The sequence below is a fragment of the Miscanthus floridulus genome, chromosome 1 (genome assembly GCF_019320115.1).
Source record: "Miscanthus floridulus cultivar M001 chromosome 1, ASM1932011v1, whole genome shotgun sequence".
Taxonomy (NCBI): domain Eukaryota; kingdom Viridiplantae; phylum Streptophyta; class Magnoliopsida; order Poales; family Poaceae; genus Miscanthus; species Miscanthus floridulus.
This window is the reverse complement of record NC_089580.1, coordinates 107,683,647-107,705,513: the sequence shown is the minus strand read 5'-3', so window position 1 is coordinate 107,705,513 and position 21,867 is coordinate 107,683,647. Positions and strand designations below refer to the sequence as shown.

Sequence of the window (21,867 nt, the reverse complement as noted above, 5' to 3'; positions counted from 1 at the left end):
GGTTTGTTTATACTATAAATATAAATATATTTGTGCATTGCAACTGAAGCAAAAATACTCACGTATGTCTAGGTTGACAAACATGCTTTTGAGCCCACTACAGTCATGCGGGCATTGCCGCATGGCTGAACATGCCAAACAAACTTGTGTCAGATTAACGGTTGTTAGGCCGTATCAATGGGAGTTTCATCTACATTTGATAGGTTGTCACATAAATTTTTTAATGAATGTCAACGATTTTAAGAAGAGATAGAAGAAGTGAGTTCCATGAAGATGAAACTATCATGGCTCGGTTTCCAACTCTAAATGAGTCATGGAACTAAGGGGGTGTGTTTGAGATTGCTCTGCTCCACGTTTTTAGCTCTACTCCACGTTTTTTAGCCAAACGGTTTTAACTTCACGCACTCGGTTCGAGAAAAAAGGGTAGAATTGTGAGAGCACTAAAGGGGTGCTCCATAAACTCCAGGTTTTCGTGGAGCTGCTCCATGGTGAAGTTTATAGAGCAGAGTTTGTGGAGTAGTCTCAAACACCCCCTAAATGTCTATTTGGAAGAAAAGAATGAAACTATGCATTGAGAGTTACTGCGTCATCTATGTTTTATTATATTTTATATTTTAGAAATAACGCTATGAAAGTGCCCACTGAGAATAACCTCAAAAAATCCACCCCTTACACACAATAAAGGGAAGATAATGATTCCTCGGTCAAAGCCCAACACGGCTTTTAAGTCGCTGCCGCCAAACTGAAAAGCTCCCGCCCCTCCCACTCTATTAGGGCTCCAAGCCTAGGGGCTCCTCCTATTTTTTCTCCAACAACATCATGGTTGACAACGAGCGAGCCCCAATCCTCATTTATAATTAAGCAGTTCCTTAGGTTTGCAAGGACCGAGGATGTCTCCTAGAGGGGGGCGGGGGTGATAGGCATTTCTAAAAATTTGCAATTTAAAATGTGGAAACCATTAGTGTGGATTTCCAATTCCCAAATTAGAATAATGAACCCCACTAGAGTGGTACACTAAGCATATAAAGATTGCTAAACAAGCCTAGAGCTAAACACCTGAAATACAATATATAGGAATTCGGTTTCTGGGATATCAAACTGGACTGGTCTGATATGCACGTGCAGAGCAGCCCCAAAACTGAAACTTGCTACTTTTCAATTCCAACTTCAATCCAATTTTGCAGGGACCTTCTAGGGGCTATGTTATGATATATTCATGCACACAAACAAGCACAACCCATAGTAGATTGAGGCAAACACAAATATAGCAAATTGAAATGCAATTAGACATGATATTTGCTTTTCTGAAGTTCAGACTCCCTTGAGTGTGGTTGTGCTCTAATCGTTCTTTCCAGAACAAGATTATGGCGGCTCTTCACTCAAGCCACGTCAGGGGTCACTCTAGGGCTACAGCCACTTACATTAAGATCAAACAATTATTCTTCTGACCCAGGATGAAACAAGAGATTTGGCAACATGTGCAGAATTGCCAGACTTGCCTACAATCTAAGACCCCCTTTGGTTGGGCTTTTCAACCTACTTTTGCTTTTGCAAAAGTTAAAAGCCAACCAAAGGGGTGAAAAGCCACAGTTGCTTTAGGCCAAAAAGCTGTTTTGCTCTAGTACAAAACTAAAAGCGGCCCCCCCCTACTTTCAACTTCTTTTATGGCAAAAAATTACCCACCTGGCACTGACTATGGAAGATACCGGATCATTTTTTCCCTCTGTTCCCGTCCGACGCGAGGAAAGAAGTCACGCGGGTTCACATGGCGGTGCCCCTCACCGGCAGTTGCTCCCTCACCGCTGCTGCGGTCCTCTGCCCTCTCACCAGCCGCGCAAGGTCCCTCACCAGTCGCAGCTACCTCCACACAAGCTCCATCGCCCCACACCGCCTCTACCCCAAGGCCGGCTGCACGAGCTTTCTCTCCCATGGGACTGTTTTGCAAGCGAGCACAAGGTGCCACCACCGCTCGTCCTCCCACCAGTGGCCCTGTCGGCACGGCTCTTCGCGCGGCACGGCCCTGGCAGCGTAGCCCCAACAGCACGACCTTTGCCTCGTGGCCCTTGGCACAGTCGGATGCTGCTACGGCGGCCCTTGGCGCTAATATTAATACGGCGGAGCAGCCCCGCGCGCGGCCAGATGCAGCTCCCAGGCCAAAGAGCAGTCCTGCCCCAGTGGGAGCGTGGTTCCGGTGTAGGTGCAGCACTGGCACGCGGCCCTGCCCGGTGAGCCCCGGCGTAGGTCCAGCTACGGGTGAGGCCATGCTGCGGCAGGGGCGCGGGCGCAGGTCCGGCAAGGCGCTGGTGCAGCCATGCTCTGCTGAGGAGCGCAGCTCAGGTGAGCACCACGACCATAGGACGATGGACGGGAGCACGACGGAGAAGACGATGACGAGAGAAGAGATTGACAGGTGGGGTCAGATGACACGTGGACCCGCTGACACCAGCTTTTTCCAAAATTCATAGTAGCTTTTACAAAAGCAACAGCTCACGGCAGCTTTCTAAAAGACATAGCTCAACCAAATTAGCCGAATCGAGCCAAGTATCCAGGCCACTTGCAACCTCTGTCGGTGCCGTTAGCATCTTGGGAAGTCATATCTATGGACTTCATTGAAGGTCTACCATGCTCTGGCTCTGCTAATGCCATCCTGGTGGTCATGGATAAGTACACTAAATTCGCCCATTTTTTACCATAGGCGCATCCCTTCTTGGCCTTCACCATGGCACGACTCTTCCTAGAAAATTTTTACATGTTATAGGGGCTTCCGGTGGCTATCATGTCAGATCAGGACAAGGTCTTTACAAGTAATCTACGGAAGATGTTCTTTAAACTTACTGGCACAAACTTCGGATGAGCTCCACCTAACATGCTCAAATGGATGGGCAAATAGAACGAGTCAATCAGTGTTTGGAAACATATCTTTGGTGCTTTGTTCAGGCTTGCCCGCATCACTAGAAGCGATGGTTATCTTTGGCGGAGTATTGGTGACTAGCCCACAGTAGGATGTCTAGCGTATTGTGTTCTTTATATTCAGAAGAGAGCTGAGTGAGAGAGGGGAGAATTGTAATGACTAAACTTTGAATCTATCGCAAATCTGTCCTCACCATCTCTCGTGTGTTCTTCTTTCTCGCTTCTAGTTCTTCTTCCTTCCCAAGCCACCTCTAACATTTTATTAGCTAACTAATTAGCGAGTAATTCAATTCATACTTTGACACTTTACTTTGCATTGTTTTGAGAAATTCCTAATTGTTTCTAGGATTGACATATTGCTGATTAGGGGGTGTGTGCCCTTGTCAATTAGAAGAGAAGCATATTGGGTTTTAATGGGATATAGGTCAAGTTCATCTTGGTGAGAATTTTTAAATCGACTCCCATTGGCCTTCCTCTAATAACCTTTTCAGTCCTACAATATGTTGGAACCAAGCACTGAGCTCGGTAAACTCGAACACCCTCGAACGAACACACGAGATGAGGCAATTTGAAGTGCACACAAGAATGTGGCTGTAGGGGACCGTAACACCTAAGAAGAGGGTTGAATTAGGCAACTTAAAATTCTACTCTAAACTATAGCCTCTAAATTCCACCTTAGCAAACCCTATGTAAAAATGTAATCTATCTAAATGTGCACCTAAGGTTTAGCTAGGTATGTTGCTATCTCTACTGCAAAAGAGTTATGCACCCTATGTTCCAATCCTATCAACTAGCCTATCAAACTAAGCTAGGAAAGTAAGCACACAACCAAGATACATATTATAAACGCGGAAGGTAAAGATGAGATAGAGATGCAAACTCTCGTCGACGACTCCGGTATTTTTACAGAGATATCGAGAATCGCTCAAGCTTCTGCCTAGTCCTCGTTGGAGCCCCTCGCAAGGAATCCCTCGCAAAGGCCAAGCTCCCGGTCGGGTAACTCCGTAGATAGCCCCGAGCCTTCCCCCACACGCAAGTGGGTCTCTGGTGTGCCTTCCAGCAAGCCTCTCCCGGATCGCTCCCCACCATCTTCATTATCAATCTTCCGGCCGAACCAACGCGGGCCTTGTTCCCTTCAGTACACGGTGGCGGCCACACCACAATGGCGGTTGGTGTGGTCTCACAAGACTACAAGCCCCGCCGAGTACAACAATGGTGCGCGCAAGCACCGAGAGATAAGAGGTGTGCAAACCTCACTAAACACTAAGCCTAAACCTAGAGCAAGCGCATATGCGGTGGTCTAACTAACATAAGTACTTCGCAAAGCACCTACGCTAATAACCAAATGGATCACTAATCACTTAGCATGTGGAGAGCACTAAAATGGAGTACCAACTTCTTTGGTATGTTCCTCAGCTCCCTCACACCTCAAAAGGGCGGTTGGGGTGGTATTTATAGCCCCCAAGTCTAAATATAGCCGCGGGAGGTGTTCCTGAAATTATGCGTGGGGCACGGAACAAGGGCGGTTCGTTTCTTCACGATCCTTCTTTCGGGTTTCTTCATCTTCGCGTCCTGGACTCCTAGCTTCACTTTTAGGTTGATTACACATCCTCTGGCGTCTTCCTTTGAGTGTTGATCATATTCTTCACGTTCCGCTCTCGGTCCAAGTCCGCTATGCAACCTATTGGACTACAAAACATACACTTACAAACACATTAGTCCAACTTGATAGTGTTGATTATCAAACACTAAAATCCAAACTAAATGGGCCAAGAGTCTATTTTCTTTACAGTGGCGACGAACGCCTGCAGCAACAAAAGTCAGCAATTTTTTCTGTATTCAACACCCAACCTTCAGGATACACGGCTAAAATAGGCTTGCCCACATGCATACGGGTGCAACTACTGCCCGAGTCTCATGCGCACGCTCGCACGTATCCGCAGTTTCCGAGCCACGAACTCATACGCTGCACGTAAGCCGCATGAAGCGGTCCACTGACCTGACCTCAAGCCACGCCTCCAAACGTGCCCAGACTGACTCAATCCTCCACGAGAACACATCTCGTTTTGGGTACGTGCACACTCAGACGCACTACATACATGACACACATCTACATGACCCATATGCAAGGACTCGACAACCAAGTCAAGATTATTCCTAACACAATATGTTTGATATGGCTCGAAAAAGGGGAATTGATGATGTAGGATTAATGCCACCGAGCTTTATACAATATAAATTCTCTGGCAGCGGCATCAGGGAAAATGTGGCGCCGGCATTAAGGAAAAAGAGGTTGTGAGGGCAGAGTCCGGATCACAATGAAAACAGTTTGTTCTTGACTGGTTGGCAAATTAAATCTAGGAACCTGCAGTGAACTGATAATTGTTCTTGCCAAAGCTGCTGCAAATTGCGAGAATTATAGGCACGGTGTTCCTCATTGCTATATTCAGGCAAATTCAAACAATATACCAGGTGTAACAGCAGATTATTATATCACCGTCTTTATTCATGCAATAGGGGCAGCGCTACGTACAAGAGTAGAAGTTTATTCTGATAATTCAATCATAATATGCCTTCGCCACATTAGCCAGAAATATTGGAACAGAAAGCAGGGCTACATTATTTGTCTATCCAGACAATAGTACACGATTGTAGCCAAGTATGAAATATACAAACTCTTGGAGCCTCTTTAGTCTTGCAGAATTGAATTAATTTTATTTGTCAAAACACTATGAGATCCATCCAAAGTTGAGCTCTGATGAGGGCAACAAGCAGCAGGTATCCTATCCTATCCATTCAGGGAGGGGTACCTATGACGCTGGATCGGCCTACCTTGACACCTGTTGACCCACAGGATCATCGGTTCAGGTGAGTGAACCACTCGTCAGTCTTGTCGAGCACCTGCTAGTGTTGTCGAGCACCCACTAGCCGTGCCGACCACGAACAAGCATTGTCCGTCCCCACACACTATGGCTAGAGCTAGAAGAAGAAGGGATAACAGAGCATGCACACACAGTACAAGACACCAGCGTTGGCCGAAGCCCTATATGGAAGATGACAAATCTGAACTCTCTTTACTGAGTTGCCGTGGTAGTCTATCTATACAACTCTATCTAGTCCTAGTACAGTGCACATGCTGTACCAGTAACTAGATAACATACAGGGTTGACTCTGCGCCGGCCTCTGCATATGGCTATAGTGCTGCAGGTGAGCCGTGCGGCTCCTGCACCTACAGCGGCTACAGTATCATAGCAGGGGGCCTTTCGGCGCCGTCTTCCCTTGTTGTGTTCACACAAGGTAGCAGTAGATTATCTAACAATCTTTCCCTAATCCTACTGCTAACCCTTATAGCCCCTCCATGCCGATCATCTCCTTCAGCCCCGTGAGACGAAGACGTCCGAGCGGCTTGGTGAGGACGTCCGCGAGTTGCTGAACAGTTTCGACAAACTAGATGACGAATTGCCCTCCATCGACACAGTCCCTGAGGAAGTGAAACTTCACGTCGATGTGTTTACTCCGGTCGTGCAGAACTGGATTCTTCGTGAGGGCGATGGCAGGCTGGTTGTCCACCATCAGTGTTGGTGGGTGAGCTTCCACGCCAGTTAGCTCGCCCAGCAGCCGGCGTAGCCACACAACTTGGCACGCCGCTGTGGTTGTCACTACGTACTCTGCCTCGCACGTAGATAGCACCACCACCTTCTGTTTCAGCGACAACCATGAAATTGGGGCCGACCCGAGGAAGACGAGCACGCTAGAGGTGCTCCGTCGTCCGTCGATGTCCCCCGCCATATCTGCATCGCTGAACACAGTGAGCTACAGCCTACTCCCGCCGGTCTTTGGAAAGATGATCCTAAGATCCACCGTCCCATTAACGTAGCGCAGTAGCCGCTTCACTGCAGCCCAGTGATCCTCTCTGGGATCCTCCATGAAGCGACTGACGTAGCCCACGGCGAACGCAATGTCCAGCCTCGTGTGGACTAGATAGCGCAGACCGTCGACGATGCTCCGGTAGAGTGTTGCATCCACCTTTGCCGTGGTGCTAGCCTTCGTCAGCTTCAGTCACTCCTCCATCGGAGTCATGCATGGCTTGCACTCAGCCATGCCGCTCCTCTCCAACAGCATGGAGGCATACACGCTCTGACCGAACGTGAGTTCCTCCTTCCCCTATCTCACCTAGATGCCGAGGTAGTAGGAGAGTGCGCCGAGATCGCTCATTCGAAAACGAGCCGCCATCTCGCTCTTGAAGCCGTTGATGTCCTCCATGCGCGCGCCGGTGACGATTAAGTCATCCACATACACACCGATGACGAGCTCCTCCTTCCCCCGTTGCCGCGTGTAGAGTGCGTGCTCGGTTGCGCACCGCTGAAACCCAAGTTCGCCCAGCGTGGCGTCAAGCTTGGCATTCCATGCTCGGGGGCCTGTCGTAGCCCGTAGAGTGCCTTACGTAGTCGGAGCACCATGTGCTACTCTCCCTTGATGGCGAAACCTAGAGGTTGTCTGACGAAGACCGTCTCCGCCAGCTCGCCGTTGAGGAAGGCTGATTTAACGTCCAAGTGATGGATGCGCCAGTCCTTTGCTGCTGCCAAGGCTAGTAGCAAACAGACCGACTCCATGCGCACTACTAGCGCAAAGACCTCCTCGAAGTCTATGCCCTCGTGCTGAACAAAGCCTTGAGCGACGAGGCGCGCCTTGTGCTTGATAATGGCACCGAGCTCGTCTCGTTTTACCTTGTACACCCACTTCAGGCTGATCGGACGGCATCCTGGAGGTGGATCGACAAGCTGCCAAGTCTCGTTTTCCTCGATCGCCTTCATCTCCTCCAGCATCGCTCGTCGCCAGTTTCTGTCCCGCTCGGCCAGCGCGAACGTGGGTGGTTCCTCTGCACTGACCAGCAGTAGCTCTGCGTCATTGAGCAGCCGACCAGCCAGTCCTGAGGGTACAATGTCACCACCGAAGTTGTCCAGCCTGCGGAACCGCACCTCCTCACCTTCGTGGAAGGCATCCACGAACTCAGTGATGTCACTTGGAGGTGAGGTGAACTCGATCAGCGTTGATGGAGTTCCCTGTTCCGCCAGAGTTCTCGGCATAGCACCTTGAGTGCTCGGCACCCTGGTTGTAGTGCTCAGCACTACTTCTGGACAGCTCATCATAACTCCTGTAGTGTTCAGCCACACTGTAGGAGTGCTCAGCCTCAGTCTTGGAGTGGTTGGCACCACTGTAAGATATCTTGGCTCCGCCAAGGGAGTGCTCGGCACCCGTCTTGAAGTGGTCGCCACCACTACAGAACCTCCTGGCACCAATCCTGGCGTGCTCGGCATCCCTCTAGGAGTGCTCGACACTCTTCTCTAAGTGCTTAGCATCGCTCCCAAAGTGCTCGGCACTGCCCTAGGAGTGCTCGGTTCTACTGCTGGAGTGCTCGGCGCTCCTCCTGGAGTGCTCGGCACCTCTTCCCCAGCGTCTCCACCACCGTGGATGACCAAGTGCTCGACAACGAAGGTGTTGGTGAAGCCGCTAGCTTCCCCCGTGCTCGGACTACTCCAGTCCCAAGCCGCCTCCTCGTCAAACACGACGTCGCGCGAGACAAGCACCTTGTCTCCGCGTGGATCGTAGAGCCGGTACGCCTTGGTACCCTCTACGTAGCCTAGGAACACCATCGGTGTGCTCTTGTCCTCCAGGTTGGTGAGGTTCGGCTTTGTCTACCTAACGTGGCTGATGCAGCCTAATGTTCGGAGGAAGGACATGCTCGGTTTGCGCCCATACCAAGCTTCGAACAACGTCTTGCCCGTCAGGGCCTTGATCGGAGCACGGTTGAGGATGAACACCACCATGGTCACCGCCTCCCCCCAGAACCTTGCCGGCATGCCTTTGGCCTTCATCATGGATCGGGCCATGCCGACCACCGTCTGGTTCCCCCTCTCCGCCACACCATTCTATTGAGGCGAGTACGGCGCGGTGTGGTGTTGCCCCACACCCTGATCCGCACAGTACGCAGCGAACTCCACAGAAGTGAATTCGCCGCCGTGGTCAGTCCTGAGCACATGGAGCTTCTTGGCGCTCTCGGCCTCCACGCGCATCTTGAACTTCTTAATCACCGCCGCCGCTTCGTCCTTGCTCGTCAAGAGTTGCAGCCACATGTAGCGACTACAATCATCCACGAGCAGTAGGAAGTACCGCCGACCACCATTTGTAGCAGGCGTGATCGGCCCGCAGAGGTCGCCGTGGACGAGCTCGAGAGCGTCCTTTGCACAAAACTTGGCCGCCTTTGGGAATGGTAGCCTCTTCTACATCTCGGCCAGGCAGCTGTCACACAGCTCACCTCCGTGCTTGATGTGGGGTAGCCCTTGGACCAACTTTTCCAGCTGACCAAGCGCGTTGAAGCTGAGATGTCCAAACTGGGCATGCCACATCCATGGTTCCTCGGAGTGCCCTGTTGCCAGACACACCGGCTACTCTACCTTTTGGTCGAGCAGGTACAACTGGTTTAGGGACCTCTTCACCTTGGCGAGAAGTCGCTGCTTCCGGTCCCTGATCCTAAGAACTCCGTCCTTGATCAGTACCTCGCTACCGCGCTCATCCAGCTAACCAATGCTGATGATGCTGGAACGTAGCTGCGGGATGTAATATACATCTGTTAGTGCGCGATGCTCCCCGTTCTGGCACCTGAAGATGATGGTGCCACGCCCTTGGATAGCCACCCTTGAGCCGTCACCAAACTTCACCGTACCGGTAACATCGTCGTCGAGCTCGGAGAAGGATGCCTTGGAGCCCGTCATTTGGTTACTGGCACCAGAGTCCAGATACCACCGCTGCTCCTGGTCGGTGCCCACACGTCTAAGGTGGACTTGGGCACGAGGTTCGTCGAGGTTGACGATTTTTAGGGCCTTCCCAGGTCCTTCCATCGTACTCGCCTCTTCCCTCTCATCGGCCTCGACGTCGTGCAGTGCACAGAACGTCGCCATCAGGATAGTGGCCTAATCCTCATCATCGGCTTGCACCAGGTGAGCCTGAGCCTTCTTCTCCTGCTTGCGATTTGGGCATTCCCGTGCCCAATGACCCATCTTCCCGCTACGCCGGCAAGCGTTGGGGTCGACCTGCTTCATCTCCAAAGAAGTCTTGCCGCGGCGCTTGCCATTGCCACCGTGGCTGGAGGAGGCTGCCTTCCCGGAGTTCCTCCGAGTAGCCCACTCCTCTTCCGTCAGCAGAAATTTTCCGCTGTCCTTCGTTGCTGTCGCCTGCTCCATGCGCTCGTCCACCGCCCGTAGACGTCCTGTCACATCCTCAATGGTGAGGCTGGACAAGTCCAGCATCATCTCTATGGAGAGAGCGATCTGGATGTACTTTGCCGACATAGAGTGGAGGTACTTGGAGACCGCCTCCTCTTCGTCGATGGTGATGCCGTGGCTCTTCAGCTTGCTGATGAGCATCTGCAGGCGGAGGGAGAAGTCCTCCACCGTTTCACCATCCTTGAACTTGAGGTTGGCATACTCTTGCTTCAGAAGCTGGGCAGTCGCCTTCTTTGCGCGGTCGGAACCGACGCACATCGCTGTAATAGCCTCCCATGCCTCCTTAGCCGAGCTCTTCGCCCCCAACAGCTCCCTGTACTTCGCCGGTACAACAGTGAGGATAGCCTCCAACGCTGACATGTCATCCTCCTCATTGTCGGTGCCCTGGTTAACAGCATTCCAGAGCCGTCGGGCTCTGAGTTTGACCTTCATGGTCACCGACCACTCTCCAAGTTGGTGCGAGTCAGCGTCGGCCAACTGGTGCCACTGACCTCCCGCACCGTGCGAACAACGACCTCCGGTCGTGGCTGGGCAGCCACAGCAGTGCCACTGCTGTCGCCCATCTTCGAATCGCCCGTCATCGCCAGCAGTTAGTCTGGCGACGGCGCTTGTACGGCTCCGATACCACTTGTTGGCCCACAGGATCACCAGCTCAGGTGAGTGAACCACTCACCAGCCTTGCCGAGCACCCGCTAGTGTTGTCGAGCACCCACTAGCCGTGCCGACAAAAAACAATCGTTGTCCGTCCCCACACACTATGGCTAGAGCTATAAGAAGAAGGGAGAACAGAACATACACACACAGTACAAGACACCAGTGTTGGCCGAAGCCCTGTATGGGAGATGGTAAATCTGAACTCTCTTTACTGAGTTGTCGTGGTAGTCTATTTATACAACTCTATCTAATCCTAGTACAGCGCACATGCTATAACAGTAACTAGATAACATACATGACTGACTCTGCGTCGGCCTCTGCATGTGGCTACAGTGCTGCAGGTTAGCTGTGCGGTGCCTGCACTGCAGCGGCTACAGTATCACTGCAGGGGGCCTTTCGACGCCGCCTTCCCTTGCTATGTTCACACAAAGTAGCAGTAGATTATCTAACAACATCCAGGGATAGCATATTTCGTGGATTTGGGCTCCCTTAGTTTAGCACCTGATGATGGAAGACGGTGTATGAATTTATTATTTATGTGCAGGTACAGTCGATTTGTAGCAGCAAGGATATGGTAACCCGAAGAATGTTAACGGAGAAGAATAAAAGGGATTTGAAAGGTACCTACATGTGGATCGCTTGAATGCGTGTGTGACACGTCTCTTTCCTCGAGGCTGTCAAGCCGCTGGTGGTGGTGTTTGTAAAGCGGCTTCATATCCATGGCTGGGCAGTATTTGATCGCAAGTCCCCCAAAGATTAGGATAACTCCCAGCGACACTTGATAATGCCATGTTCGTTTGGCTGATAAGCTATGGCTGAAAGTACGGTTGGCTAATTTATTGTGAGAGAAAAATATTATTTATTGATTGAAAAAGTACGAGTTATAAACCAAGCGAACATAGCGCTTTTATAAAGCGCTTGCAGCTATGGAGAATAAGCCACACCAATGATGGCACGTCTCCAAAGGAATCCAGAGACTGCAATTTATTGCAGTCATCAATGATCAACGTCTGGAGTGCACTCGTCTGCCCACTTGCCCAGTAATGGAACATAGCTCCTAACAGTAAGCAATCCGAAACAATTTGAGGGGCATGGTGTAGGATGATGGGCGAAGGACGAAGAGCTCTACCAAGCTGTAACAATCGAAAATCCTTATTTGCTTTAGATGTGGCGGCACAGGATTCTTTGTTGGAATTGGTCCACCATTCACCTTTGCGGGCCCTATGAGCTTTTCACATGACTCAACCAGGGGCGAAGCTAGAGCCCAAAGGATCCGAGTGCACACTTGACACTTCAATATATACATGTAATAAAAATCTTGTCCAATGTATACAAAGTCAAAGGAAATGCTTACCAAAATGGAGAATCTAGTACTGTTGATCGTTAATATTAATAAACCCCAATAAAATATTATATGGTATGTATACAATTGGCAAAATACACCATTAAATTGACTCCTTGACGAGACAATGACCTAAAAAAGTGTTAATTAGATGATCCAATATTATAAGAAAAAATTCGATTCACCAATTGGAAAAATGATAAGAAATCAATTGATTACCTCTTAGTATTTTCGGTTTCCACTTTTCCTAAAGCGATCCACTACAACATCATTTGTAACTTTCAACATTTTTTCTTTCTACACATAGCAAATGAGACTATGATTCATGTACTCATCACCCATACGATTGCGCAATTGTGTTTTCACAATTTTCATGGCTGAAAATATCCTCTCAACTGTAGTTGTGGCGACAGGCAATACAAGTACTAACTTCAAAAGCCTATAAACAAAATGATAGGTAAGATGTATCCTTGTCTGTACCATTTTTTGGGAAAGCTCAACAATTGTATGTATGTTGACAAACCTGTCATCTTGACTAACATCATCAATATAAAGGAAAAGCTCAGCGTTAAGATCCCTCAACTCCACATGATCAAAATCAGCAGGATATAATTTAGCTAGGCTTATCATACTGTCCACATTAAAATCATGAAATGAATCTCTTGGGTTGAATGCAGCTGAACATACAAGCAATTGAGAGGTAGTCTCATTGAAACGACTATCAAGCTCTTGCAGCAACCAATTCAAGAACTTCATTAAAACAATCAACTTGAAAATGATGATGGTTGGTAATTCCTGTTTTTTTCCTTGGCTTGGTTGGATCGATGTAAGCCTCATCCATTTCCAATTTGGAAATATCATGTTTATCACAAAACTCATACACTTCACCAAGTACTTTTTCCTTCACAAGTCCACATTTATCAACATATCTCAACACCGTTGCCATTTGCTCTTTGCAAGAGACATCTCTAGACTCATCAACTAGTAAGCATAATACATCTTGTCCAATGTCTTCAAGGATAGAATGTAAAATCTCGTCTTTCTGTATGTCAGCAGATACCAAAAGACTATTATCTGCAGCATCAATTGTCAATGCCTTGCCTAAAGCCGTATCATGCGCAGCTAAGAAATCATAAACTTCCCTGTATCCCTTTGTTTAAGGATGTCTTTGATTCATCATGCCCTCGGAAAGGAAATCCTTGCTTGAGCAGCAATCTGGTAGTATCAATTGCACCATTAAGTCGAACAAAATATGCATTCTTAGAACTCTCAAGCTGTTCATGTAACTTAACATCAATGTGTTGTTCTCTTTTCAACAGATCAGCACATTTTTCTTTGCTACATTGTGAGGGCTGTCAACACTGCCAACATGCTCTTTTAACATTTCTTTATTGTACCAAGTATTCCAACCATCTAAAACAAATGACTTGTACCCAGCCTCCTTCTTAGTGGGGTCTCTAAACAAGAAACATGTAAAACAGTAGGCTCTATCGGTAGACTCACTGTACTCAAGCCAATTTCCAAATTCATCAAACCATTCAGGATTAAACCTTCTATTTCTATCCCCAATCCGAGTAGATGGAAAATTAAGAGTGCGAGGTTGACGAGGTCCATTTGCCAAGTACTTTCTTCTTACAGATTCTCTAAGATTAGGGTGATAAGAACGTATTTCTTTTCTTTTACCAGGATCAAATTGGATCTCCTCCTCCCAATCGATATCTTCTGGAGCTGGTGGTATTGGATTAACATTAACATTGTTGTTTTGCTGATGAGAATTACCAAGATTGTTAGCATCATCCGGCGCTTTCCTTTTTAACCATCTTTCCATAAACACACTTGTAACACAATTTTTAAAAAATGTCAGTTATATCAATGCATCTCATGTCTTTCTGTTAAAGAATTAAGGGGAGGAAAAAAGATTAATTGACCAAACATCCATAAACTTACTTGACATGATTTTTGTTTATTTCTTGAGTCTCAAATCTCAACGAATCCTTCCTGAATCCTGAGTACCGGCGAACAGATTACTTAAATTGAATCAGTAACCAATTCCAGGCTTCCGGTGAACAGACGTACCGCAGCGAGTCGGCGATCGGCGATGCCGCGATGGTGCGACGCGCCTCCTTCTCTTCCGCGGTTCCGCCGTGGCACCGCCTTTCTACGACGACTCGACTAGTTCTGAGTTCTGACGTTTGGGCGACTTGGCGGCGGACGGTCTCCGTGACCGTGAGGACTTGTGTCAGCTATGGCCTGTGGGTGTCTGTTCATTTCATCATGGGCTACTGGGCTTTGGGCTGTCAGGCTATCAGCTATGTACAGACTACAGACGGAAGGCTGTCAGCTGTCAATTCATCGTGGGCTTTCATCGTGCGCTAGCTGGGTTGTTGGTGGGCCACAGTGGTGCACATAATTGGAGATTAGGGAGTGCACAAGGGGTAAAAATTAGTTAATAATCACTGAAAATTTGTTTTTACCCTGGTGCATGTGCACTCGGCAGCCACTGTGTAGCTTCGCCCCTGGACTCAACCTCCAAGTTCTTCAATGATACCAAGCTTTGAAACACTTCCTCTGGCCAGTGGATGAGAACATCACTGTTTTGTATTGTCAAATCTACAAGTTTTCCAAAACATTTCCAAACCCCAGTTGTTGGCTTTGATGAACTTGACATGAAGAAAAAGTAGCAGCCATATAAGCTCAGTTCTCTCAGAGGTGATTCATGATTCTCAGAGTCTAGATGAAGTGTTGCTTCTGTATTTTCAGCCGACAGTGTTAGCTTCAACAGTGAAGACATGTATCCAGAATTAACTATTAGTAAGGAGAGCTGTGGCTTGTCACCTCTATAGACTTGAGCTTCGGTGCCTCTGGAAGACGAATTTTGGACAGTTCTTAATAGCAACCGTCTCAAGTACAGGAAATGTTACTTCTTTTCCTTCGATCGCCACCCATCTCTCCAAGCTACAAAGATAATGCAACTTTAGTTGTTTCAACGCTGGAAATGACAAGAATGATGGATCGCTGCATAGGTTTTGCAACCTATCCAACTTTTCCAAATAGAGAACTTCAAGAACCTTGAAATGACAGAATCGAGGGAATTCCTCACACTCTGTCAAGTGCTGCAACAATATAAGGTCTGTCACCCATTGTGATAAACCGGTGGCTTTATAGCCAGCTATCCTTAGCATCTCCAGCCTGCCATGAGGTTTAAGGGCATCCAACACCTTCTCTTCACAATCTGGCACTGATGCTTTCTGGCTTTCAGTCCACTCTAGAGATAAGTGCATCAAATTTCCTTTGCTCTGAAGACGGGCTCCTTTGGCATGCCCTTCAGATACATTTTCTAGGCCATGCAATTCTAATTCACCACCAAGATCTAACATACTCAATTCTTTAACAGTGCTGCAACCATAGCCACCACCTGCCACAAAGTATGTCAGAGTTTGTAGAGAAGTCAGCTGTCCCATATCTGGTGGCATGCAACTCAATGATCTGCATCCGTTAGTATAGAGGTGCTGGAGCTCTATCATATACTTCATACCCTTTGGAAGCTGACATAGGCCGCGTTTAGTTCCAAAAAGTTTTCCCAAAAAGTGCTACAGTATCCATCACATCGAATCTTGCGATACATGCATGGAGCATTAAATGTAGACGAAAAAAAACTAATTACACAGTTTGGTTGGAAATCACGAGACGAACGTTTTGAGCCTAATTAGTCCATGATTGAATACTAATTGCCAAATAAAAACGAAAGTGCTACGGTAACCAAATTCCTAAATTTCACCCAACTAAACAAGGCCATAGTTTCTTGCTATGAGAAAGGTCTAATGTCTTCAGACTATACAAAATGCTTATTTCTTCAGGAAGTTCTCGGATCTCATTGCCTGAAAAATTAAGATACCTCAGGTGCTTTAGGTGACTTGTCCTGAGCAGATGTTCTCCCGAGTTACGGAGCTGCAATGCTCGTAGAGATTTATAATCCAATAAATGTATTATCGAGGCACTACGAAACTCATATGTGCACAACAATCTCCGGAGAGTCGAAGATTGTTTTTTCAGAAAATCATAAGAATGTTTTGTCAGGTTTGGTTCTGAAAAGAAGTTGCGAGCATCACTTGACAACAAGTTCTTCTGATTCCATGAATTAGTTATAGTAACACATTCCTTCCCCATAACAGAGAGTGCAACGTCGTGCATAAGATCATGCATTTTGCATATGGTTCTACAACGAAGCTGCTTCCTTTGTCCGAACATCACCGGAGAAATTTGTTTCACATCTTGAAAGAATGACCTCCAGGTTAGCTCCATAAAAGTTTCTCTGCCAGTATTTTCTGGACGATCTTCAGCCAGTGCCGGTATGAAATCATGTGCTGTCCATAATTGGATCATAGTATCCACATCAATATCGTAATCTTTTGGAAACAGAGCACAGAATGAAAAGCACAGCTTCATGTGTGATGGTAGACATCATAGCTAAGCTTGAGATAGGTAAAATTCTGTACTTGTCATCAGTGCAAATGTTGCTTCTTGTTAATAGATCATTCCATTCTCGTACACTAGTCTTGGTACTCAACATTGACCCGAAGGCTTTGGCAGCTAAAGGAGAACCATCACACCTGGCCACAATCTTGTCAATAATATCTTCAACCCCATCACTGTTTAGTTTCTGCAAACTGAAGGCCCTAGTCTTTATTATTTCCTTAAGATACTTTTCACCCAATTTTTCAAGATTGTAGGCTTCAGCTACACCTGTAGCCATAATTCGTGCTACCTCAACATCACGAGTTGTGGTCAGTACCACACTGCCCTGACCACCTTGCTTAAGGCATGTCTTAAGTTTTCCCCACTCATCAGGATCTCAATTCCATACATCATCATGCACAATGAGGTATCTCTTTCCACTAAGTTCTTTCTGAAGATCCTGCAGTGCTTTCTCGCAAACTTCCTCATTTGTGTGGCATATGTTTCTTGCAATATTAGCCACATCAAATTCGTCTGACACACAACACCATCTACAAAGCTCGAAATGACTTTTGATCACGGGGTCGTTGTAGATGAGTTGCACAAAGGTTGTCTTGCCTAGCCCACCCACTCCAACAATTGGAAGGACCAAGAGATCGTAGCTGCTTTCTTCATCAAGCAATATCTTCATGATCCTTCTTTTCTCTTCGTCTCTGGATCTGCTAATAATATCCTTGTCAGAGTCGACCATGATGGAAACGGTCTTCCGCCATTGCTTGGGCCGTAGTGCTTGCTGCCTTTGTGTGAACCCAAAGTCATTCATCTCTTTTGACAAGGACCTCAATGTTCTGCACAATCTTGCGCATCTTCTTGCCCATCCTGTAACGAAACACGATGGGGTTACGAGCAGGGAAGAGGCTTACAAGATCCACGCCGAGCGTGTTGTAGTGCCCTTTCTTGCAGGCGTCACGCCGGAGTGCTTCATACTTGAACTCGTCGAAGACATCGATCGCTTCATAGGAGACCTTCTTGAGTGCTTGGAGCCAAGAACTTACTCCAGGTCGGCTAGGCCCTGACTCTGCTTCTTCGATGAAATCCAGGATGGCTGGGAGCCTGCGTGCCAGGATCTCGCGCTGCTCCTCCATGCCTTGCATCACCTTGTATTGGTTCGGCAGGTAGCTGGACACCTTATCCTTCAGCAAGGAGACCAACGGCCCGATCATCAACTCAACCATAGCTGCTCTCATAACTTACGCTATCTTCAACAACAACGCCCAGAGTGCAAGACCTATTCTGCCTTTGATAGCGTTATAGGCAAAAGTTTCAATAAATATTCGGCATCTTCTTCAACACCCAGACCCAAAAGAGAATCATTTCTGCAAATGGATTTCAAAGAGAGAGAATGCCCATATTTGGATTGTGCCTCTCAGACAACCCAAAATAGGTATCCAGTATAGATACGAGGCTAATTTTGAGTCTCTTGCTATCCGTTTTAGATTTAGTTGCCCATATAATTTTCCTGTTGGAGACAATCTCACAGGATTATTTGTACAGAACACAGGCAAAAGCAAACACTACAGCGGATAGTGCAGACGAGGGGTGGCTCGAGAGCAAAGAGAGCTACAGATAATATGGATGGGAGGGTGTTGAGTTTCTTAGACATGGAGTCAAAGCTTTGGAGGAGCTGCTCCTTTGCGTAAAACCAGGTCCGTGAAAATAAACAAGAATTTTTCTTTTATCCGCTTCATTGATCCCTTCTCTCCCGTGTGTTGTTGCTGCTGAGTTTTTCTGGAATAACGTGGGTTCCAAATATAGGTTTAATCCCACTCTAAACATTAGGACCAATTTAAAATTGGACGTCACATCATTTTTATAGAAATGGGGTCAATTTAATATATTGCAGGCCCTTAGGCTATCTCCAATAGACCGTACCCAAACCAGAGACCCATTTGATGATTTAGGTCACCTACGGTAAAAGAGTCCCGCACTCACACCGTGTCTTCTTCAACAGACCACGTAAAAATCCTCACCTGCTCCCTCTCCTTCAACGCAGCACCGACCGAGCGTCTCGACTCTCGAGCAATCTGCCAGCCATCCCTGACGGCCCTCCCCAGTGTCCCATCCCTCCCCGACGGCCCTCCCCGGTGGCACCCGACCCCGGATCTGGCTTCCCCCGGCGCGGCGAGCCTCACGGCAGCGCCCAGCGGTTCTCCCGACGCGCAGCCGCTCTCCTCGGCACTCCTCCCCGCCCACGCCCCTCCCCTACCGGCCTCCCTCACTGGTGGAGCGCCTCGCCAGTGGCAAGCATCGGCGCGCACGCGGCGGCTATGCCCTGCCCCCAGCGCAGCGGCCTTTCCTCCCCGCGGCGACCTCTGCTCTGTGTGCCTCCTCCCAAGCCGGCCACGCACGTCCTCCTCCCCACCCCACCGGACCTCCTTCGCCCCAGCGCGACCTCCCCACGGTGGCCTTCCCTGGCACAGGCGCACGGCGGCATCCCCGAGGACTACCCCGCGTGGTCCCGACGGCGGCATGAGGACGACGGCACGCGCGGCCCCGATGGCGACTGGAGCACTAGGAGCTGGATCTGGCCCGCGCGGCTCCTCGGCGCGGTCACACCGGCCTCGCTCCTCCGCGGACCCGCCTCGCTACGCCGGCTGCTCCTCGCCGTGACTGCTCCTCTCCGCGCTGACAGCTCCTCGCCGCGGTCCCGCCTGGCCACGCAGGCCGTGCCCGCCGCGGACCCGCCCCGCCACGCTCCTTGCCTTGCCCGGCCGGCCGCGCTCCGCCGTGGACCCGTCTGGAAGCGCTGGTGGCTCCCCGCCGCGGTCTCGCCTCGCCGAGCCGGCCGTGCCTTGCCACGGGCCCACCGCTTCGGGCGTCAGAGATTTGCGTCGTCTCCATCGAAGATGCTTATTTGCATTTCGCTTCGGATGGGATGCAAAATGGGTCATCGGTTTGGGTGCTCTCGCATTTTGAGTTTGGGGTACGTTATTTGAGACAGTCTTAGTGCGTCCATAACAAGGTGATTTGAGCCAGTGCTGACAAGAACGTGATTTGATGTAAAACCGTAAAAAGAGGAAAGAGAATACTCACCAGCGACAGAAAAGTCCCAGAAAACACAGAGAAGAACAGTGGGAGCGATAGCCTGCACAAGGTCTGTAATGGGGACGGGGATCCCGATCTTCCGTCAGGTAGAGGTAACTATCGTTGTGGCGGAGAATGACACACCGATCCGGCTTTAGATCGAAAGATCGAACCCTGCAATCTTAGCACCACAGCTCCTCTGGTTATCAACCAAGTCACGGACCAGGTTGACCTCGCCAAGAAAGCTAATCACTGCCTGTGCAACGAAGAACACAAGCAAGAACAAGAAAGAACACAACCAAATTGCAGATGAATGATTAATCTCACGAAGTTGGGGTCTCACAAACCGATGAACGGCGAAACTGTTCTTGACAGAATAATCTAAGCAAACCCCAAACCCTAATGGAGGGGCGATGGCTATTTATGAAGACTCTAGGGTCGTGCAAGACCCCTGGACGCGCCCCTAATGGGCCCAAACTCGATACATGGTCCAACGGACCAAAAGACGGTGTCGCAGCAGCCTGGCAGATTCTGGATGCTAACTTGTGACCACGATTCCTGTTGATTCTGAATAGCTTTTGACGTGAAACCACTTGTATTGGCTTCCTTATCAAATTAGCTTTCCATCCATATGTGGATCATCGAAAACGGAGTCCGAATGCGTCCTAGGTGACCAGTTTAAGGCAGACTGGTCCTGGAGGCCGTGGCAGACTCGAAATCATGGTGGACCGGGCCTCCGGTTCCTGTTGGACGTCCTTGCTTTCATCTTCGCCTCCACCACGTCCTCTAAGTCCTTTATGACCCTGTCCAATGTTCCTAAGCAAGATAACATCATTAGGTAGTAGTCATTGGACCTTGCATGACGGTTGGAGGATCAGCGAGTACATCCGAAGGAGTGATGTCCTCATCATCCTCCCCCTCTTGAAATGGAGTCGTCATCGACTCAAGCTCATCGTCTTCTCCCAAATAAGGTTTCAAATCTGCAATGTTAAAGGTGGGACTAACCCCGAACTCGGGTGGCAACTCAAGTTTGTAGGCATTATCATTTATTTTCTCAATTATCTTATAAGGACCAGCTGCTCTTGGCATTAATTTAGACTTACGTAGCTCAGGAAATCTATCTTTTCTCAAATGTAACCAAACCAAATCGCCGGTTCAAATTTAATCTCTTTTCTACCTTTACTACCAGCAATTCTATACTTTTCATTCATTCTTTCAATATTTGCTTTAGTTGTTTCATGCAACTTACGAATAAAATCAGCACGCTCTCTAGCATCACTATGTATTCTCTTAGTGGTAGGTAAAGGTAAAAGATCAATAGGAGCACGGGGGTTAAAACCATACACTACCTGAAAAGGACTTACCTTGGTGGTGGAATGTTCCGCCCTGTTATATGCAAACTTCACATACGGCAAATACTCTTCCCACATCTTCAAATTGGGCTTCAAAATTGCTCTCAACATGGTGGACAATGTTCGATTCACAACCTCAGTTTGCCCATCAGTTTGGGGATGACATGTTGTAGAAAACAGCAGCTTGGTCCTCAATTTATTCCACAACGTGCGCAAAAAATGACTCAAGAATTTTGCGTCGCGATCTGAAACAATAGTAGAAGGCATACCATGCAAGCGAACGATTCTTGAAAGAAAAGGTCAGCAATATGAACAGCATCGTCGCTCTTATGACAAGGAATAAAATGTGTCATCTTAGAAAAACGATCAACCACCACAAAAATGCTATCCCTCCCCCTCTTAGTCCTTGGCAAACCCAACACAAAATCCATAGATATATCAGCCCAAGGAGTAGAAGGAACAGGAAGAGGCATATACAAACCATGTGGATTCAACCGCGACTTAGCTTTTTGACATGTGGCACACCGAGCCACATATCGATCTACATCTCGCCTCATCCTTGGCCAAAAGAAGTGTGTGGACAGCACCTCCTCCGTCTTCTTGGCACCAAAATGTCCCATCAATCCGCCTCCATGTGCCTTCTGCAACAACAAAAGACGAATGAAACCAACTAGAATGCATAGGCGGTTAGCTCTAAATAAAAACCCATCATTGATCATAAACTTATTCCATGTACGTCCCTCTCTACAATTAAGCAACACATCCTTAAAATCAGGATCAAGCGCAT

At 48.4% G+C, this 21,867-nt stretch overlaps 1 pseudogene; it reads right to left on the bottom strand.

Moving 5' to 3' along the window:
- Positions 1-11,904: 11,904 nt before the first annotated feature.
- On the bottom strand, positions 11,905-17,879 carry LOC136461122 (disease resistance protein RGA2-like; annotated as a pseudogene).
- Between the last annotated feature and the right edge of the window lie 3,988 nt (positions 17,880-21,867).